Raw genomic sequence first — 20,615 nt, 5'->3', positions numbered from 1 at the left:
TGAACAAAAGTTGAACAAATTGGGACTTTACTCATAAATTTAAAAGAGTGAGAGGTGATCTCATTGAAACATATAGGATTCTTAAGGGACTTGACACTGTAAATACTAAGAGAATACAGGGGAGAGTGTAGGACCACAGGGCATAATCTCAGAATCAGCTGAAATCAGGAAGAATTTCTTCTCGCACAGGTTTGTGAGTCTTTGTAATTCTTGCCACATAGAATTGTGGGGACAGGTTCCTTGTGTACACTTAAGGCTGAGGTAGATTCTTCATAAGTAGGAGATTATGAGGACATGGTAGGGAAGTGGATGGAAGGAGAGTCAGATTAGCCATGATCCTATTGAACAATACAGCAGGCTTGAGGGGCCGAATGGCTTACTCCTGTTCCTACTTCTTATGTTCTTACGATCTTATGGTGACAAGGTCAGTGCTGCAGCCTGGCCAGTATGCTTTGCCAACATAGTTGGCAACCCCAGGTGCAGAGGCTATAGATTTAACCAAAACTCTTTGAGAATGTCATATTGCAACAGTTGACTAAACAAACAGAAAAGGATTCAATTCCATCAATTTATAATTAACCAATGATTATTGGTCCACAATCAGACATCTGTGTCAAGTACCCTGGGAGACACCATGTTGCTTCCAACCTTGAGAGTGCTCTTTTTTCTGCATTGTTTCAAGGGCTGGATGCCTTTTAAAGCTAGCTCGGCAGAGACGGGGCCTACTCTCTACAACCTTGACTAATGACTCTGTTACACAAATCCTTTACTTAGGTCAAGTTTTATTTGAGTGCTTTCCTTGACCAAGGCCTTGGTGAAATTGATGACAGTCCTGTTGAAGATGAGGTTCTATTGGGTAGATTGGTCTGGATGGGCTTTGCATACTGTGACCTGCAGAGCTCGACCAGACAAAGAGGGGATGTGATGGACATTGGAGAGCTCGGAGAGCAACATCATTCATCGGAGGACCAAAATGAGGACATCGAGCGGTGTAGCATCAGGCATAACAAGCCAGAGAGAACTCAATTGACACCCATCCCAATAGATGTGAGTTGGGTGCAATGACCACTTCTTGACTGTAAATTTGTTGCTGCTCAAAAGACGAGTTCCCAGCAGCAAATGTAACTTCTACTTTTCCCTTTCTCTTTGCTTTCACTGTTGCTAAATAAGATTGAATGCTTCAACCATTACTGTTTTTTAGTATGTGATGCTCCCACAATGAACAATGAGAAGATGTTGAGCTGTGTTGTCTTTGGGAAAAAGTAGCAGTCCTTTGGACAGGGTTCTAAGATGGGATCAAACCAAGGACGCATAGTCTATATAACTGACTGTTAAACAGCAATACATACATGAATGCACTTGTGTTTGCAATGAAGTGTCAGCATATCACTTATGTGCTCTGAGAAGCTCTTCTTTTCAGTTCTCCATCATGTACAATGAAGGGCAAACCCTGGCAGGCAGAGCTTGACCTTGGGTAAGGATGGACTTTATAAATGGTGCAGGCAGTGGTGAGAGGGAAGATATGATGAGTTGGACACCATGGTGTACAGGTAATGAGGCAAGTTGCAGAAAATGGCTCAGCAAACACCCTAGAGCTCTCGGCAGCAAATTCTCCATGGTACCCACCAAAATTGATATTTAGCCAATTTCTGATTTTAAAAAATCAGCCCCTTGAGTAACTGCATGGGGGGAGGGAACTGCAAGTTCATGTGAGGCCTCCATCATCTTAAGATAGCCTGAATTACTTTAGACCAGCCTGTCCCAGATGTAACAGATGTAACTGTAATGGATGGTGCAAGTGATTTGGGAGATGTGTTCAAACAGGAAGCATACTGAAAATGGAATAACCGGGCAGAATGCAAACTCCAGTGTAGCCTGAGGTAGCACTAGAGATCTTGGTGCCAAGAATAAACTTAAGAAAACAGATCCTTTATTCAGTAGGGACCAGGAAGGTAGCTAGACTGATACTGAGAAGGCAATGGGAGCAGTTGTCACAATCCGAGTCAGCACTTTAGCCCCAAGAACCTGGAAGTCGTGCTGCAAAAAGTACAAAGACCTTGGTAAGATGCGTGGATACATCTCCACTCCCACCAAATGAAGCAGTAAGCACTGCTCAGTTCATCATCATCCTGTGTCACCAGCAAATAACAACCAATCACGGCTCATATCTCACATTAATAGCTTCACTTCACCCCTGTACATTAGCACTACTGCGAACCTCACACCCACCTTTCAATACATACACACATGCGCACACACACATATGCACACACTGTCATCTACTGAACCATAACACACAAAATGGATTACAAAGAGATCACTGACACACTTCCCACAGTCTTGCAGAGCATGGACCTGGTACAGGTGCAGATTGCACTGAATAACCTTTAGGCGACAAGCTGGGATACATATCTTCATCCTGATGGAGAAGATGGTCGGGGGCATCATTCAAGTGGTCATGTGTGAACCAAAGCCAGCAGCAGAGATGATGCTTATTAGATAGATAATATGCTCTATGTAATCATCCCTCTCACACTAAACTCAAATGCATAAGCTCCTCTGATTTACAGACAGCAGACAGTCTGCGATTGCACATCTTGCTTTTACACCTGCTCCTACAACCCACTGTTTTAGTGTTATGAGGACTCAGTGAGAGTGTAAAGTAGGAGTCATGCGAGACAAAGATAAGGATGGGTCATATCTTTGCAGTATAGCATATTTTTATAAACTGTAAACAGTTGCACAGAAGCAACAAACTACATTAGTTAACTCTCTAAAACTCTACTCCCTAGACCAATGGTCAAGGAAGTTGGAGAATTTCTCCAACCAACCTGAAAAACTATGGCCTCCTGTTGTGTGCCTTTCTTTCTCCTCTGTCCTCCCTCCTTCAGCAGCTTATCCTTCTCTCTTTCAGCTCCATTCATCCTCCTGTCATTGTTGAGAATAGAAACTATGGCACTCACGACTCGGAATGGCCTGAGCAGACCACTGAAGTCAGTTCCAAGGGCTGCATCTTTGCCGTACCTCGGCCTCAATTAGGTCTGAGGTAGGAAGGCTTATAGATTGCACTATCATTGAGTGAACGTTGTAGCATACTCAAAATAAAAATGAGTAAATATCACCTGTAAATCAATAAACTGTCTGATGTGCACCAAACACTGTATGGTATCATTGTATAAATTTTGATGGATGACTTTGCAAATAACAGGTTAAAAATCTAATCAAATAAAAACATATGGAGGTCCAAAGTTCAGCAACATCAGCTAATGTTACAGCAATGAATTTAACTTCCCAGACATGAGTTTATGTCTTTGTCACTGCATTATCCCTAACACTTGCCTAGATGTTTTGTTATAACAAGTTTTGTCACAGTTTTAAATGCCACTGGATGACTAAGTAAACATTTCAGATATGACATGACTTTAGTTCTGGCATTTCTTAATGCTGAATGTGAAGTAGCAATGAAGCAATGTGACTGAACTAACTTTGCAGCGCACACAAAACATTACCTTCATTAAAGAAAACTTTTGGCTTGGATTTATGTAAAACCAGGCTGTTTGCTACAAGGACCAGAAATAAACCCATGTGGACAGATCGCAGGACCCGTGGAGAGATTTTGTTGTATTGGCTGATTATGAGATTGCCACAAGAACAATTGTCCAAATTAGGATGGCAACCTGCCTCTCAGATGTGTTTATTCAATTAGAGGCCAGCAGCTTGGTAGGCTTAATAGTGAAAATGGTGGAAAAGCAGTGCAATTCCATGCTGAGGGACCCTTCAAGGCACAGAAGGTTTTCTCATGGCGCCAGGACCAGGCAGACAGGACCTTGGTAATCAGTGGCATGAACCTCCAGGAGGTGCATTAGAGTTAGGGTGTGAAGGGCCAACCACTGTCTTCATGGATCATGATCAAATATAAAGGAAAGATCATACTACCCCTCCCTGATTTCCCTAACCCCGAGATCCCACTGGCTGGCCATCACAATTAACCATCCATCTCTGCTCAAGGCAACATCACAGCCTGACTTTTTTTTTAAAATTACTGGCCAGGCCAACATTTATTACCCATTCCTAGTAACCCTTGAGAAGGTGACTTGACTTCTTGAAACAGTGCAATTCATTCAGTTGGTGTAGGTAGTCCCACAAGCTCATTAGGGAGGGTGTTCCAGGATTTTGATCCAGTGATACCAAAGGAACAGTCATATATTTCCAAGTCAGGACAGTGAGTGGATTAGAGAGGAAGTTACAGGTAGTGGTGTTTCCATGTATCTGCTGCTTTTATCCTACTACATCTCAGATGTTGTGACTTTGGAAGGCATTGTCAAAGGAGTCTTGTTGAATTTCTATCATAAAATACCAGCAAGATCAGGAAATAGGTGCACCACTGCTACTAACGCTGTCGCTGATGCCACAAGTTTTTCTTCACACACAATGAACATTGTAACCACAGGACTTCACTGAATGCCAGTCCAGAGAAAGGAAAGTGAAAGTAATAGAATTCCCTGAGTAACTGCAACAATTTATACAAGTACTATATCTAACATGTATAATAAAACCAAGATACTTTGCAAATATATAATTAAACAAGTGAAAGAAGGCCAATAGATTAATCAAATAAGTGGAATTTAAGGAAAGAAAATGTTGGAGACTTGGCGGGCTTCTTGAAAGGAAATATATAACATGGGATAAGGTGAACAGAGTTCGAACAGGACATTGTGTAGTGCATTGTGAATGAACTGAAAGATGACATGTTGGCCAAGAAAGAATTTCAGGTTATAAGGGCACGAGTAAGGGGCTGTTATTGCTTTAGTACCCCAAATGTTAAGCTGTGGAAAATCATGGTACTCTGACAAAAGGGACAGTAAAGAAGTTGGGAAAGGTGGTACAAAGGTAGAGTAATATATATCTTTGGATGATATGGATAAAGAGTCAAGTGTCATGGATAGACTGTTGGACTGGGTGGGTGAGAGAGGTATCAATTTAATTAGGCAATGTAGTCATTTTTGGAAATGCTTTCATTGTGATTGGAAACATAAAAGTATGTAATTGCAACTCATTAATTTGGACAATAGGAGAAAGAATTTGCAAGATTCAGCAACCATATTAAGAGTTGAAGAGACAAGGGATAATGCACCACAGTAACTGAGTGGATTTCATTTTTGACTTTGTTGAAGATCATAGCAATTTTAATATTCAACGGATTGTGGGAAAGTTAAGAAAATTGACAAAAGCTCAGTCGTTCTCAGTTTCATGAATTGGGTGGCTATGCCTTAGGAACTATGATTTTAGAACTGGTAAATGATTATTCTGTGGTGTGATTAATTGGTTAAATCTGTGCTATTTAGATATCATCAAAAATAGGCAAGACAAACAGAGTTAAAGGGAAATGTCAATGTCTTGAAATCTCAAATATAAAAACTTAGCCAATGCCTACTGATCCTTCATGTAGCTTGCAAACCAAATATTCATAGACTTTATGTTCATTACAGATCAATTAATATCTTTCTTTGTTTATTACAAACAATCCTCTAAATCATGATTTTTTATGTCTGTTTCCTTTGCATTTTGTTCTTTCGAGTCAGTCAACCTTACGGATGTGTCAGTATTTTTATTCAACCCTGTGCAAGATGTATCAGAGACTACCACATGCAATCATTCACTATGCAAAATTTCTTCTCCAAAGTTCTTCAGTTATTTGCTAATTTTAAAATGTAATGTTTCATCCTCATTATAATACCAATGCATCATTATATTCTTTGAGTCAGCAAATTGACAGATAAGCTGAAGGTGAGGTTCTTCTAACTCTCTTATCATAGCTGTGAGCGAGGAAGACAGTGCTTATTTAAGATGATCTAGCCATAGAGCCATAGTGTCATAGAGTTGTACAGTATGGAAACAGATCCTTTTGTCTAACTTGTCTACACCAACCAGATATCCTAAATTAAGCCAGTCCCATTTGCCACCATTTGGCCTATATCCCTCCAAACCCTTCCTATTCATATACCCATTCAGATGCCTTTTAAATGCTGTAATTGTATGAGCCTCCACCTCTTCCCCGGTAGCTCATTCCATACATGCACGACCCTCTGCATAAAAAAAGTTTCCCCCATAGGTCCCTTTTAAATCTTTCCCCTCTCACCTCATACCTGTGCACTCTTGCTTTGCATTCCCCAACCCTGGGGAAAAGACTTTGACTATTCACTCTATCCATGCATTCTGATGAGTCATAAACTTGATGGAACTGGTGGTCTTTGCCTATCCACCAATTTTGTATATTTGTTTATTTTCTAGTAGGATTCTCAGCGGCCATGGTATTTTTGTGTGACTAACTGGTGCAACATGCTGGCCTTTTTCACACTTCAGCTGTAAATAGGCCAAAGCCATTTTGTGGCCTCAATGAAATAGAATTAGGAAACAGCCTGTTGGATTCAGGCCAGGGCAATATCAGGCAGCCTTGAAACCAATTAATTGACAGCAAAGGTTAGTTTGGATGTGGGGAGGTGTGGTGCGGAGCCTGTGTTATGTTATGAGTCGATCCACACACACAAAAAAACTTAGATTTCTGGGGTTCTGCTGTGTCATCAATTGGCTGAGAGTGTACACTGTACGCTCTAATCAGATTAGTCTGACAGTAACAACGGGGTTCCATGATGCTAAAGGGCCCCAAATTCTAAACTTAAACAATTATGGCAGATACGTGACAAATATATGGGTACAATAGGAAATACATGGATAAGAAAGGTTTTAAAGGCTACGGGCTAAGTGCAGGGAAATGGTGTTAGTGTGAATGGACATTTTGGTCAGCATGGACCAGTGTGGCCAAAGGGCCTATCTCTGTGCTGTAGGAAATTATGACTCTACATAGTAGCAAGGTTAATGGACTATTATGTCTGCCAAATCCATTTTGAAGCTATTACTCTCTTGCTAATTTCAGCAATTTACCATTGCTGATTCAATCTTTGAAGAGATGTAAAGTTTGAGACTGTCTAACTTTATTTTTGTGTTTCTTAATTTTCAACTTACTTTTGCCTTGAGCAGGAATTTCTGGTAGACTGTAGTGGTCTGCCAATGGGATCTGAGATGGGGAAGGGCTGGTGGAGGAGGATGATTCTATGATGTGTTCAGATTGGGAAGTTTAGAATGTGCTGAGGACAGAGACAGGAATATTCTCAGAGCTCAGGATGCTATATTAGAAGAGCTTGGGTCATTGAAGGAAACGTTTCAATGGGATAAATTTCCTTTCATTATTTTGGACTTTCCTTATGTCCTTAGGAGTATGACTTGATGTACACATGCAAGAACACATCATGTTGGTTTTCCTTTGTTATTAAAGATGGCCATTTCTGACATGCATTGAGTCATCGGTTGTGCATTCTAACATCCCTGAAGGAGAAATCAGCTATTTTTAGTGGTTCTTCCTTCTTGGGTGATTGTGGAGCCTGACTGCAGACTCGGTTTCCACAGTGTGGGCAAGGATGAAGTGTCCGATTCTGTTGGTATTGCCTACACTTTCTAGCTTGCCTCTATTCTTAGTTGTCTTTATTTTTTGCAGTTTAAAGAGTGCAATAACACTGTGTGAGATTTCTCCACAGGTAGTTTCTTTCTTATGCATTTTCTCCCAATTTGTGGAATACTTCCTGAGGTTAACCCCTAGGAAGTCTTTGAAACTTAATCTTGATCTACCTTGTAGGTAGTGTCCAAGTTTTATTTGCGAATTCATGATCACACTAGGGATTTTGTCATTAGTCATACCGAATGTCCACCCCATCTGTGCGGGCCTCTGACAATGACTGCTTCCTTTCCAGATTTTGGATCTTTGAAGAAGTTTAGTGTTAGACACTTTATCCTACTTTTCATTAAACAGGGTGCTCTGAATGCATCCCAGGGAACCTGTCCAATAGCTTTTTTATTTCTGGAACAGATAGTCTATGCCTCACAGGCATACAGGAGTACGGCTTCACAATATACTTCAGAAAACATGGCTGCAAAGAATATACAGGAGAACACGGGGTCCATGATGTACTCTTGCTTTACACTTCTTGTTATGTCAAAGTCGTCAGCATAGTCACTACAGTGCCTTTGGCCACTGTTCCATCGTGTAACTGCTGTGTCAGATTTACAACTCTATCAAGCCACCCAACTTTGGCAACATGTTCACGTGTGCAAATACGCCAGTTGACAGCCTTTTGGTGTTATGGCTGGACTGTTAATTCGGAGATCCAGGTAGTGTTCTGGGGACCCAGGTCCGACTCCCGCCACAGCAGATGATGGAATTTGAATTCAATAAAAATCTGGGATTAAGTGTCAAATGATGACTACAAACCCACTGCTGAAAAAACCCACCTGGTTCAATAACATCCTTCAGGTAAGGATTCTGCTGTCTTTACCTGGTCTGCCCTACATGTGACTCCAAATCTGCAGCAATGTGGTTGACCCTTAACTGCCCGGCGGTCTATTTGGAATAGGCAATAAATGCTGGCCTAGCCAGTGATGCCATCATCCCGTAAATGGTCAAAACAAATGCTTTTTCTTTTGCTTTCTTATCAGCTCATAGTATTCATTGATTCTTTCGAGTTAGCAAAAATTCTGAATTTCTTTTTATATTAAGCTTCAAAAATTAACAATAACCGGGTTGGTTACCAGTTACCAGACTTAAATTCTGGTAACAAAGTAGGAACTATACATGGTCACTAAATTAAATACATGTGGAGTGGGGAATGATTGGGACAATTTTTAATATTCTGCTGAAGTAATAAACATAAATCTCCAATTAATATAACCATGAAAATGAGACACATTTCATTGTGTTCCTTGTTAGTCAGTGTGTTTCTAAACATCCAGAATATGCCACAGCATTTCCATTTCCTCAAATCATTGTTACAACAGAAGCAAGTAATAAGCAGTTTTAATAAGCAGATTTCCCTAAAATCAAACAGCAGCTTCATCTCGAACTGTGACTTTCCACCATTTGCATAACAAGCTCTGAACAGCATTTTACTAAAATATATTCATTCAATTCAGTTTTTCTGAAAGTAGGTCAGCTAAAATTTGCGAGTGGAAGGGCTGCACTTCTTATAGTATTTATTTTATCCGGTGTCTTTAATTGGAATAGCATTAATCTCCACAGAATGAAAAACATGGTGCACACTGTAATTTTAAGAACATGTACACCATCATTATTGATACTTGAAAATATGTTAGGGAATACAAAGTGGATGACATACAGAAAGATTATTGGCTGTCAACACTTGTTTAATAGCCATGACATTTAATGCTGGAATATATAATTGTGCTGATTTGAAGGATAGGAAGGACTGTTGCAGATGTTTGTTTCCTTGCATATTATTCCAGGTCTAACTGTGATCATAGTATTCAACTCAGTATACTCGCTATGTTTAAAATAACAAAGCCTATTTTAGAGAAAAATTATGCTCTAGTTCCATTTCCATCAGTTTCAAATTGTAGATTACTATTTCAAATATGAATAGCATATTCACTTCATGTGCATATAGTGCAGGCATTGGAAATTCTAGAAAATGAAATGCTACTACTCTCCATCCAATAACGGTTTCATGCATTTGGATGTTAGATAAATTAATCCTGAAACTAATTAATTCTCTGAAAATTGTTACTAATCCATCCACCTTCTGTACTAACTGCAATTTTTATGCTTGGATTAAGACGAGAACTACCAACGTGTTTAATGACAAAATTAAAATTACGCATGCTTCTCAAGTGTGATATCCAGCAAGAGAAAGAAGCGTCCACTACAGCAGTCCTCTCAAGATGATTTGGAACAAAATACTATTTGTGTCTAATTAATGTTTCTTTTCTGTCATTTCACTCTTGTTGGGATTTAAAAATGTAAATTTTATGAGTTATAACATACAACATGTAAATGCCATCATCTAGGTGATCACTACCTGACAAAAAAAACTACACATCCTACAGGAAAGTTTTATACATCTGTAAAATGCTTTTGATAAATCATGCTGATTATTTTGTTTATTTGTCTGTGGAAATGTGATGAGATGGCTTCAAGTCTAGTTATTATAGTTGTTTAGCAGAGTTGCATTTATGAATAAATGTATAAAATACGATAGATCATAATGTGATATGACAACTTCATGAATGCTATCTATCACTTAATAGACTGCTTGTGGTTCTAAATTACTCTTGCATTCACCAATGCCATGCAAGTATTTGGTGGTATTTATTTATCTGTAGTCTTTTCTGTTTGATTGTTTGAAAGATTAGGCAGTCAGTATAAATCACTTGGAATAAGGTTGATAATCAATAACTTATATTTATCAAGCATGTGTAATATAACAAAATTGCACCCCCCCAAGGTATTTTTCAGTAACATTATCAAACAAAATATGACTGACCAAATTAAGCAGATATAAGATTAGGTAAATGGAAGTGTCCTAAGGGAGGAAAGCAAAGTGGAGAGGTGTAGGAAGGAAAATCCAGGGTTTAGCATCCAGGCAACTGAAAGTATGGCCATCAATATTGGAGCAATTTTGATTGACAATGCATGAAAGGTCAGAATTAGAGACATGCAAATACCTTCAATGGTAGTGAAGCTGGAGGAGATTACAGAGATAGAGCCATGCAAGGATGGGATATTTAAAATCAAGACATTGCTTGACCAAGAGCCAATGAAGATTAGGTGCAGATATAATAGAGGAATGGGACTTGCTGTATGTTATAACACTTGCAGCCGAGGTTTGGATGAGCTTCATTTACTCAAGGTAGAATATGGGAGACTAACCAGGCATGCTTTAGAGCTGTCAAATCTAAAGGTAATGACGAGTGGGTAAGAGTTTTAATAATAGGTGAGTGATAACACTGAGGTGGATTTAAACAGTACTACATTTGGCTCAGAAACATGAAGTTAGAAATTCATATCAGGATTAAATGTGACACCAAGCTGAGATAGACTGACTCAATCTCAGACAGGTTGCAAGAGAAAGAGGTGAAGTTCGCAGTTTGGAAATCGAGTTAGGAGCGGGAACTGAAAACAATGGCTTCAGTCATCCCCAGTATTTAACTTGAGCAAATTTCTGCTCAACTGGTACGAGATATTGGATAAAAAGTCTTATAATTTAGCAAGTGGACGAGTTGAGAGAAAGGTGAGGTATATCTGCGTGTCTTCAGTGCATGTGAAAATCACTGTGCTTTTGGATGATAAATCCGATGAGGAGCATGTAGATGGCATTATGACACAGGGATTGGCAGCTGAATCAAATCAATCTCGCTATTCCTCTATTCCCAAAACAGTAAAATTAAAATACTCAATGACTCTCAAAATTGACCCCAATGGTTCCTAAACAAAGATTTTTTAAATAACCAGGACCAGATTTTGTGAAAAATCAAAACTGGGCACCAGATTTCTAAAGTAAACAAAACATTTAATTGTTTATTAATAATAGTCCCTTTAGAAAAGCAAAGGTAAACCACAAGGCAATCTAACTAACTAATGTCTATGACTTAAACTTGATCTTCTTTAATTCTAGCCCCCACTCTCACACACAGATAGATAATTTTGCAGTCAAGATATTACTAAAAATGGAAGTAATTTATATTGGAGATATGTTACTAGTGGTTTTACCTAGGTATCAGTCCTCGGCCTGCGACTCTTCATGAACTTTGCTTAATGAACTAGACATCAGAGTGTAGTGAGTGAGTTTGCAGATGGCACCAAAATCTGTGCAAGAGTTAAGATGGTAGAGGAGTGTGATCAAATCTGAAAAGATTTTGATGCACTAGTGAAGTGGACCAAACGTTGGCAAATAGCATTAATTTAAATAAAAGTAGCATCATGAAAGGTGGTGTGGCTAACATAGAATACTCATTTATGGGTACAATAATGAGAAAATAGGAGAGAGGAAGATTTAGGCTTATTTATGTCCAAGATGAATGTAGGGAAACTATGGATGATACAAAAAGTAGTGGGTTATAATTGAGTATAAATCAAAGGTCACCATTTTGACACTCATATAGTTGACTGGTCAATCAGTATCTGGGGTAATGCACCCATTTTAAGTGTCCCCCACTTGGCTGATGATACAATGGCCTTGGAGAGTTACAAGAATGTCACCTAACTTAAGGAATGTCAGCTCTTCAGGTAGGGCTCACAGACGTCAGTCAGGTTATTCTGCAGGAGTTCAGACTGAGATGCTTGAAAGAGGTCTGTAAAATGATTAAAGGCTAGACAGTATTACATTAATACAGTATACCAGTACAACAGATTGGGAAGATCAGAGAATGAGAACTCGTTCACCAACAGGATTGTGGGGGTACGTACATCAAATGGACTGCAGCAGTTCAAGATGTTAACTCACCACTCCTTTCTTAAGGGCAACTATGGATGGGAAGTAAATGCTTCTGGGCCAATGACACATTCCATGAATAATTTTTAAAAAAATCTACATCTTCTCATGTGCTTGTCTAGTTTCTGCTCAAAGGCATCTGTACTATTCAGTTCAACTATTCATTGTGGTAATTAGTTCAACATTTTTATCACTCTTTCAGCAAAAAAAAATTCTTCTGAATTCCCTCCATTATTAGATTCTTGATGACTATCTTATATTGTTGGCCTGTGGTTATGCTCTTCCTCACAAGATGAAACATTCTCTCTATATTCATTCTGGGTGTACGCTTCCTTCTTCTTTGACCAAAACCTTACATTAATTTGTGTTGAACTTCATTTGCCAATTTATTTGTTCATCCAGCAAGTTTATTAATGTTCTCATGTAAATTGTCGCAGACTTCCTCAACTTTGGCTATACCCTCAATTTTATGTCATCTGCTAATGAGGAAATTGTATCTTTGATTGAAAAGTCTAAGTTATTCATAAAGGTTGTGAACAGCAGTGATTCCACCATTGATCCTTGTTGAACACCACTTCTCATCCTCTGTCACTCTGAAAAAAAAACTATTCTGCATTCCTTTGTCTGCTTGCTGCCTTGAAGAGAACTAGCAATCTAGTATTAGAGATAATGGGAACTGCAGATGCTGGAGAATCCAAGATAATAAAGTGTGGAGCTGGATGAACACAGCAGGCCCAGCAGCATCTCAGGAGCACAAAAGCTGACGTTTCGGGCCTAGACCCTTCTCAGCTTTTGTGCTCCTGAGATGCTGCTTGGCCTGCTGTGTTCATCCAGCTTCACACTTTGTTATCTAGCAATCTAGTATACCACTAGTTTCCTGATTCCACATTTTTTGATCTTATTTTTTAGACTATGATGGGACACTTAATTGAAAACGAAGAAAAATTAAGTCACTCACATGATTATTATCCACTCTGCTACCTCCTGAAAAAATGCAATAGTTTGATCAAAGAAGATTTTCATTTTTTAAAAAATCCAAGCAGGCTGTTTTGTTTTCATATTTCAAATTTCTAGGTGTTCTCTTCTTTAGTAGGCATTCAAATTTTGTCTTTCCATTCATGTTAAGGTAACATGTTAAGGTTTCTAATGTCCCCTTTCTTAAACATTGCAACTACGGTAGGTATTGGTCAGTTTTCTGGTACTACATCTATTTCTAATCTGTTATCTCTTCCCTAAATTCTTTCTTAAAAAATGTGGCTGCAATCTGTCTGGACTTGAGCTTTACTCAATACATCCCCTTTAATATTTTAAATTCACTTGTCTCCATTCACACCTTAGCATACAACATTAGGTTGACTGGTTATATCTCCTGTTGAAACTGCAGCAAAACATTTATTTAATACTTCTACCATCTCTCTATTGTCCTCTGTGAAATTATCCCATCGATCTCTTAATAGTGTTGTTTGAATCAAAATCCTTTTTATTGTTGTGATTGAAAAATACTTTATTTTTTTATGTTCCTTGATAATTTAATAGTTTCCCCATGCATTTAAAAAAAACTGCTCTTCTAATCTCTTCATTTTCTTTCTTATTTTTCTCTCTTTTGCTTCTAACTCTCCAAATATAGCTCTCTTCCCTCACCTTCAAATGTTTCTTTATGACTTCAGATATTCATGAAATCACTTTCGTGTCCAATTTGCTCCTTTATTTTAGCAGAATCTATTGTCCCTGCACTCTATTGAACATAGCTTTTTTCACATTGGCAAACAGTGATGGAGATTAATAAGGTGGATGCCCATTTTCTTTTCTCAAGTTCTATTTCTAGACCCTCAAAATCAATCATTCTCCCATCTATTTATTTGGTTTTTCGCACACACCTTTTTTTCTCTGATTAGCTTAAATGTTATGGTTACTATTACCAACATGGTCCCATATTTTTACTTCTTTTATGGTATCTGGTTCATTCCCCATTCCTTGATCCAACAGCAAATCTTTCTTTGTTGGTCTTTTTATTGGTTTAATAAAGAATTCTACAAACATCCAAGGAACTCGATACCCTTATCTCCTTTTGACAATTAATTTCAGGGCAGGTGAAATCTTCCATGCCCTCCCACCTCAGTTACTGTTCTGTGTTTTTAACTCAATTGCCTACTTTGTCTGCATATTTGCTTCTCCAGGTTCCTTTCAGTATTCAGTGATCTGTGGACTACACTTATTTATGCAATGAATCACTTATTATCTTTTATCACACTCTGTATGAACTCCTTTTATCTTGTTGATAGTTGTATCTCTTCCCCCCCTGTCATTATGCTATATTGAGAAAGTACAGATATTCCACATCCTCATTTTCCCTTTCTATTTTTTTCTAAATATGTTCTATCTTGCAATGTTTAATTCCCAGCTATAATTTTCCTATAGATATGTCCATGTAATTCTTACTATGTCTGTTTCTTCCCAATGTGATTGCTTCCAGACAATATGCATTATTGCATAGGCATTTAAATATATTTTATATCCTCTTCCTTTATGTTTAACCATCCTTTTGGAGTCCTGTTTCATAAATCTACTTATTCCTTTGTCAGTGACATCCTCTCTAACTTTATTCTTTATGTTCTATATTCTCTATATTCTGCATTTTTCAGTTTGCTCTTAAACTTTTTTATTTCATAAATATACTTTAATCGTGAAACAGATCTTTGTATATCTGCATAGTCACAAATACATTTCAGTTTTGTACAGTAGCACATCAAAGACATAAACATTGGAGTTTGACTCTATCCATACAAACCAGAGGTATCTCTTACCTGAACCAGATCTGAGTAGCTCTCACTAGCCACTCCCTCTCACTTCTCAGTTTAAATGTTTTCCTGCTTCCCTATTCACCGTTACCTTCAGTACATGAGTTCTAGCCTGGTTCTTATGGACCCATGCCATCAGTATAGCTCCTTCTTGTTATAAGACAGGCACCAATATGCCATGAATGGGAAACCCTCTTTCCCACACCAGCCCCTTTAGACATAATAGTTTTCCTGACCCATCTGTTCTCATGCTAATTTTCAAAAAGACTGAGGCAGTGATGCAGAGATTACTGCCTTGGAGATCCTGCTTTTTAAAAAAAATGTTCAAGCCTTACATCTGTTACTCATTCCTGTCTCTTCCTATGTCATTTGTCCCAACATGAACCACTGGATTTGTCCACTTCCTTTCAATATTTCCCAACAGCTGCTGTGAGGCAAGGAAGTCTCTTTTTACAGCAGGTATTCATTCATGGAATAATTTATAGTGAATACATTTAGGTGTACTGTTGTGGAGCATGCACACTGCCTTCTTCTTTATCTCTCCCCTTTTTGGGAGATGCCTATATTCTGTTTGTGAATTCTGTCAGTTACAATGTTAGGCTATAATTTAAGTTTTACACAACTATCAAATAATAATTAACTATCATGGGACCTTTCCAAATATATTGGTTTAATTTGAGAGCATAATAATGTCAGGCTGAAGGTTGTTTATTTTGTTTTGAAGTCAATGCTGTTAGAAATTTTCATGTATATTCATCCAGGCCATCGGACACTATGGACCAAACGCAGGTAAATGGGAGTAGTGCAGTTTAGAATTTGTTGGTCAGCATAGACATGGTTGGCCAAAGAACCTGTTTCTATGCTGTATGACTCAATGGCTGTATGAATGAAATCTTCTGAGCTGGGTTAAAATCCCAATTTGTAACCCTCAACGGACAAAACAAAAATTATTAACCTTCTCCCTGTTTTCACAATTACCTTCCCATGGAGGATTATCTTAAATTCACCTCACTCAGGAATCTTCACAGAGAGCCACACAGAGATTCTTTACAGAAGCCTCAAACCCTTTTTATGGCACTAGTTACCACATTATGGTGAGTAAAGAGTTTATTTGAAAAGCTATGTAGAGAAAGTTAAGTGTTAAGGACAAGATTGGGCGATGTTAATGAGTTAACGGGTAGGGTGAAAGATGCGTAGAACGATAGCTTGACAGATGTGTGAGATAGGTAGGTCATGGGCTAGTTGCGTTCGATCAGATTGGATTGGATAAGGAGTATTCAGTGTGTCAGAGGGCACATCCTTATTAAGAAAGAAGGTAGTCCAGGGGTAGGGAGGAGAAGGAAGATGGATGGTGATGTTTAAGGGAAGTCAGAGGGATTAGGGAGTAGAGTTAGTTTGAGAGATCATATAAGGGAGCGGAGTTAGAGGATCGGGGGAAGGTTTGAGGTGGTACACATTGGGAATGAATCAAATGTATTATTACACAGGAGGTGGACATGGTTTTAATCTGCCTAACATTTCCTGGATATCTATCCAGTTAAGTAAATCAGAGCTGGCCAAAGTCCATGACTCAACTCAGAGGCAGAGACTTTTTCAGATGGTCTTGGAGTAAGGGGAATTGATTATCAGAAGTTCAAATTTCCTGCTAAGTCATTGTGTTGGCACTTTATGACTATTGGCACACCCTACGTCCTTTGCTCTGAGAACCCGACCCGATAAAGTTTATAAAATAATGAGGCGTATAGATAGAGTTGATTGTAGTTGTCTTTTCCCTGGGATGGGGGATTTCAAGACTAGGGGGCACATTTTTAAGGTGAGAGGAGAGAGATTTAAAAAAGACAAAACATGCAATTTTTTTACACAGAGGGTGGTTCACGTATGGAATGAACTTCTTGGTGAAGTGGTGGATGCGGGTACAATTACATATAAATTTAAAATACATTTGGATGAATAATGAATAGGAAAGGTTTGGAGGGATATGGGTCCAGGAACAGGCAGGTGGGACTAGTTAGTTTTGGACTATGTTTGGCATGGGCTGGTTGGCTCAAAGGGTCTGTTTCCATGGTGTATTACTCTATGACTCTTATCTGTTTTACTTGTTCCTCTTCCCCTCTGTCAAAAGCATAAAAAAATTCCAGTCCTATTCAGCTTCAAATAAAAGGCATTTCAAATTCAAAATGTTAATTTTTTTCTCTCTCCACCTGCTGAGTTTCTCCAGCACTTTCAGTTTTTATTTCTGATCTTGAGCATCTTCAGAATTTTGCTTTTATTTGTTGAAGAAGTACTGTCTTTGGAATAAGATATAAATTTTGGCCCTAACTGTCCCCTCGGATTGATGTGAAGGATCTGCTAGTACTATTCAAAGGAGCAGATGTATTCTCCCAGAGTCCTGGCCAACATTTATCCCTCAACAAACATCACTGAAGAAATTGATGACTGCGTGATTAATTTCATTGCTTTTATGGAAGCTTGCTGTTGTGCAAATTGACAATCTTTGAAACTAAATAGTGATTTTTCAATAAACAGTGAGGGGCTGGATTTCATGCTTTTTGCACAAGGTGTGTAATGAGCTGTTTTAATGGTTAATAATCCATGTGTGAGAAACTCACCCAAATAAAAGGGGTGGAGGAGTTGCAGTAATGGTCAAAGACGATATCACAGCCGCACTGAAGGAGGGGCCCATGGAGGACTCAAGCAGTGAGGCAATATGGGTAGAACTCAGAAATAGGAAGGATGCAGTAACAATGCTGGGGCTGTACTACAGGCCTCCCAACAGCGAGTGTGAGATAGAGGCACAAATATGTAAACAGATAATGGAAAGGTGTAGGAGAAACAGGATGGTGGTGATGGGAGATTTTAATTTTCCCAACATTGACTGGGATTCACTCAGTGTTAGGGGTCAAGACGGAGCAGAATTTGTAAGGTGTGTCCAGGAGGGTTTTCTAGAGCAGTATGTATGTAGTCCAACTCGGGAAAGGGCCATACTGGACCTGGTGCTGGGGAATGAACCCGGCCAGGTGGTTGATATTACAGTAGGGGACTACTTTGGAAATAGCGACCACAATCCCGTAAGTTTTACAATACTCATGGACAAGGATAGGAGTGGTCCTAAACGAAGAGTACTAAACTGGGGGAAGGCCGACTATACCAAGATTCGGCAGGATCTGAGGAACGTAGATTGGGAGAAACTGTTTGAAGGTAAATCCACATTTGATATGTGGGAGGCTTTTAAGGAGAGGTTGATGAGCGTGCAGGAGAGACATGTTCCAGTGAAAATGAGGAATAGAAAAGGCAAGATTAGGGAGCCATGGATGACAGGTGAAATTGTGAGACTAGCCAAGAGAAAAAAAGAAGCATACATGTGGTCTAGGCGACTGAAGACAGACGAAGCTTTGCAAGAATATCGGGAATGTAGAGTGAATCTGAAAAAAAGGATTAAGAGGGCTAAGAGAGGACATGAGGTATTGCTGGCAAACATGGTTAAGGAAAATCCCAAAGCCTTTTATTCATATATAAAGAGCAAGAGAGTAACTAGAGAAAGGATTGGCCCACTTAAGGACAAAGAAGGAAAGTTATGCGCTGAGTCAGAGAAAATGGGTGACATTCTTAACAAGTACTTTGCATCGGTATTCACCGAGGAGAGGGACATGACGGATGTTGAGGTGAGGGATAGATGTTTGCTTAGTCTAGGTCAAGTTGACATAAGGAAGGAGGAAGTGTTAGGTATCCTAAAAGACATTAAGGTGGGCAAGTCACCAGGTCCGGATGGGATCTATCCCAGGTTACTGAGGGAAGCGAGAGAAGAAATAGCTGGGGCCCTAACAGATATCTTTGCAGTGTCCTTAGACATGGGTGAGGTCCCAGAGGACTGGAGACTTGCTAATGTTGTCCCCTTGTTTAAAAAGGGCAGCAAGGATAATGCAGGTAATTATTGACCGGTGAGCCTGATGTCAGTAGTAGGGAAGATACTGGAGAAGATACTGAGGGATAGGATCTATTCCCATTTGGAAGAAAATGTGCTTATCAGTGATAGGCAACATGGTTTTGTACAGGGAAGGTCATGTCTTACCAACTTAATAGAATTCTTTGAGGACGTGACAAAGTTGATTGATGAGGGAAAGGCTGCAGATGTCATATACATGGACTTCAGTAAGGCGTTTGATAAGGTTCCCCATGGCAGGGTGATGGAGAAAGTGAAGTCACATGGGGTCCAGGGTGTGCTAGCTAGATAGATAAAAAACTGGCTGGGCAACAGGAGACAGAGGGTAGTAGTAGAAGGGAGTTTCTCAAATTGGAGACCTGTAACCAGTGGTGTTCCACAGAAATCTGTGCTGGGATCACTGTTGTTTGTGATATATGTAAATGATCTGGAGGAAGGTGTAGGTGGTCTGATCAGCAAGTTTGCTGATGAGGCTAAGATTGGTGGAGTAGCTGATAGTGAAGGGGACTGTCAGAAATTACAGCAGAATATAGATAGACTGGAGAGTTGGGCAGATAAATGGCAGATGGAGTTCAATCCGGGCAAATGCGGGTTGATGCATTTTGGAAGATCAAATTTAAGGGCGAACTATACAGTAAATGGAAAAGTCCTAGGGAAAATTGATGAACAGAGCGATCTGGGTGTTCAGGTCCATTGTTCCTTGAAGGTGACAACGCAGGTCAATAGGGTGGTCAAGAAGGTATATGGCATGCTTTCCTTCATTGGGCGGGGTATTGAGTACAAGAGTTGGCAGGTCATGTTGCAGTTGTATAGGACTTTGGTTTGGCCAAATTTGGAGTACTGTGTACAGTTCTGGTCGCCACATTACCAAAAGGATATGGATGCTTTGGAGAGGGTGCAGAGGAGGTTCACCAGGATGTTGCCTGGTATGGAGGGTGCTAGCTATGAAGAGAGGTTGAATAGATTAGGATTATTTTCATTAGAAAGACGGAGATTGAGGGGGGACCTGATTGAGGTCTATAAAATCATGAGGGGTATAGACAGGGTGGATAGCAAAAAGCTTTTCCCCAGAGTGGGGGACTCTATTACTAGGGGTCATGAGTTCAAAGTGAGAGGAGGAAAGTTTAAGGGACATATGCTTGGAAAGTTCTTTACACAGAGGGTGGTGGGTGCCTGGAATGCATTGCCAGCGGAGGTGGTAGACGCAGACATGTTAGCATCTTTTAAGATATATTTGGACAGGTACATGGATGGGCAGGGAGCAAATGGACACAGACCGTTAGAAAATAGATGACAGGTTAGACAGAGGATCTTGATCAGTGCAGGCTTGGAGGGCCGAAGGGCCTGTTCCTGTGCTGTAGGTTTCTTTGTTTCTTTGTTTCTTTGTTTCAATTGAACCTCCATGCAGTCTTATTAGAGCTGCTCAGTGGAGGTCTTAACCTTTAAGGAGCCCTGTCATTGAAGGGCAAACAGGGTGTCAGAGAAAAGGTGAGTGGGGTCCTTTCTGCAACCACCACCATGCCCCTCATTTGTGCCTCTAAC

General features: G+C 39.5%; 1 protein-coding gene and 1 long non-coding RNA gene across 3 annotated transcripts in view; one reads left to right on the top strand and one right to left on the bottom strand.

Moving 5' to 3' along the window:
* LOC132210474 (uncharacterized) overlaps positions 1-10,063 on the top strand; it is a 164,141-nt gene extending 154,078 nt beyond the window's left edge. Inside the window, exon 3 of the long non-coding RNA XR_009446617.1 lies at positions 9,682-10,063. This is a non-coding gene — a long non-coding RNA (uncharacterized LOC132210474). The remainder of the gene's footprint in view (positions 1-9,681) is intronic.
* sncb (synuclein, beta) overlaps positions 1-20,615 on the bottom strand; it is a 66,248-nt gene that overhangs the window by 4,382 nt on the left and 41,251 nt on the right. The gene's annotated exons all lie outside the window — the stretch shown is intronic.

The sequence above is a fragment of the Stegostoma tigrinum genome, chromosome 13, assembly GCF_030684315.1.
Source record: "Stegostoma tigrinum isolate sSteTig4 chromosome 13, sSteTig4.hap1, whole genome shotgun sequence".
NCBI lineage: Eukaryota > Metazoa > Chordata > Chondrichthyes > Orectolobiformes > Stegostomatidae > Stegostoma > Stegostoma tigrinum.
The sequence above is the reverse complement of the archived record's forward strand: the minus strand, read 5'-3'. Positions and strand labels throughout refer to the sequence as shown.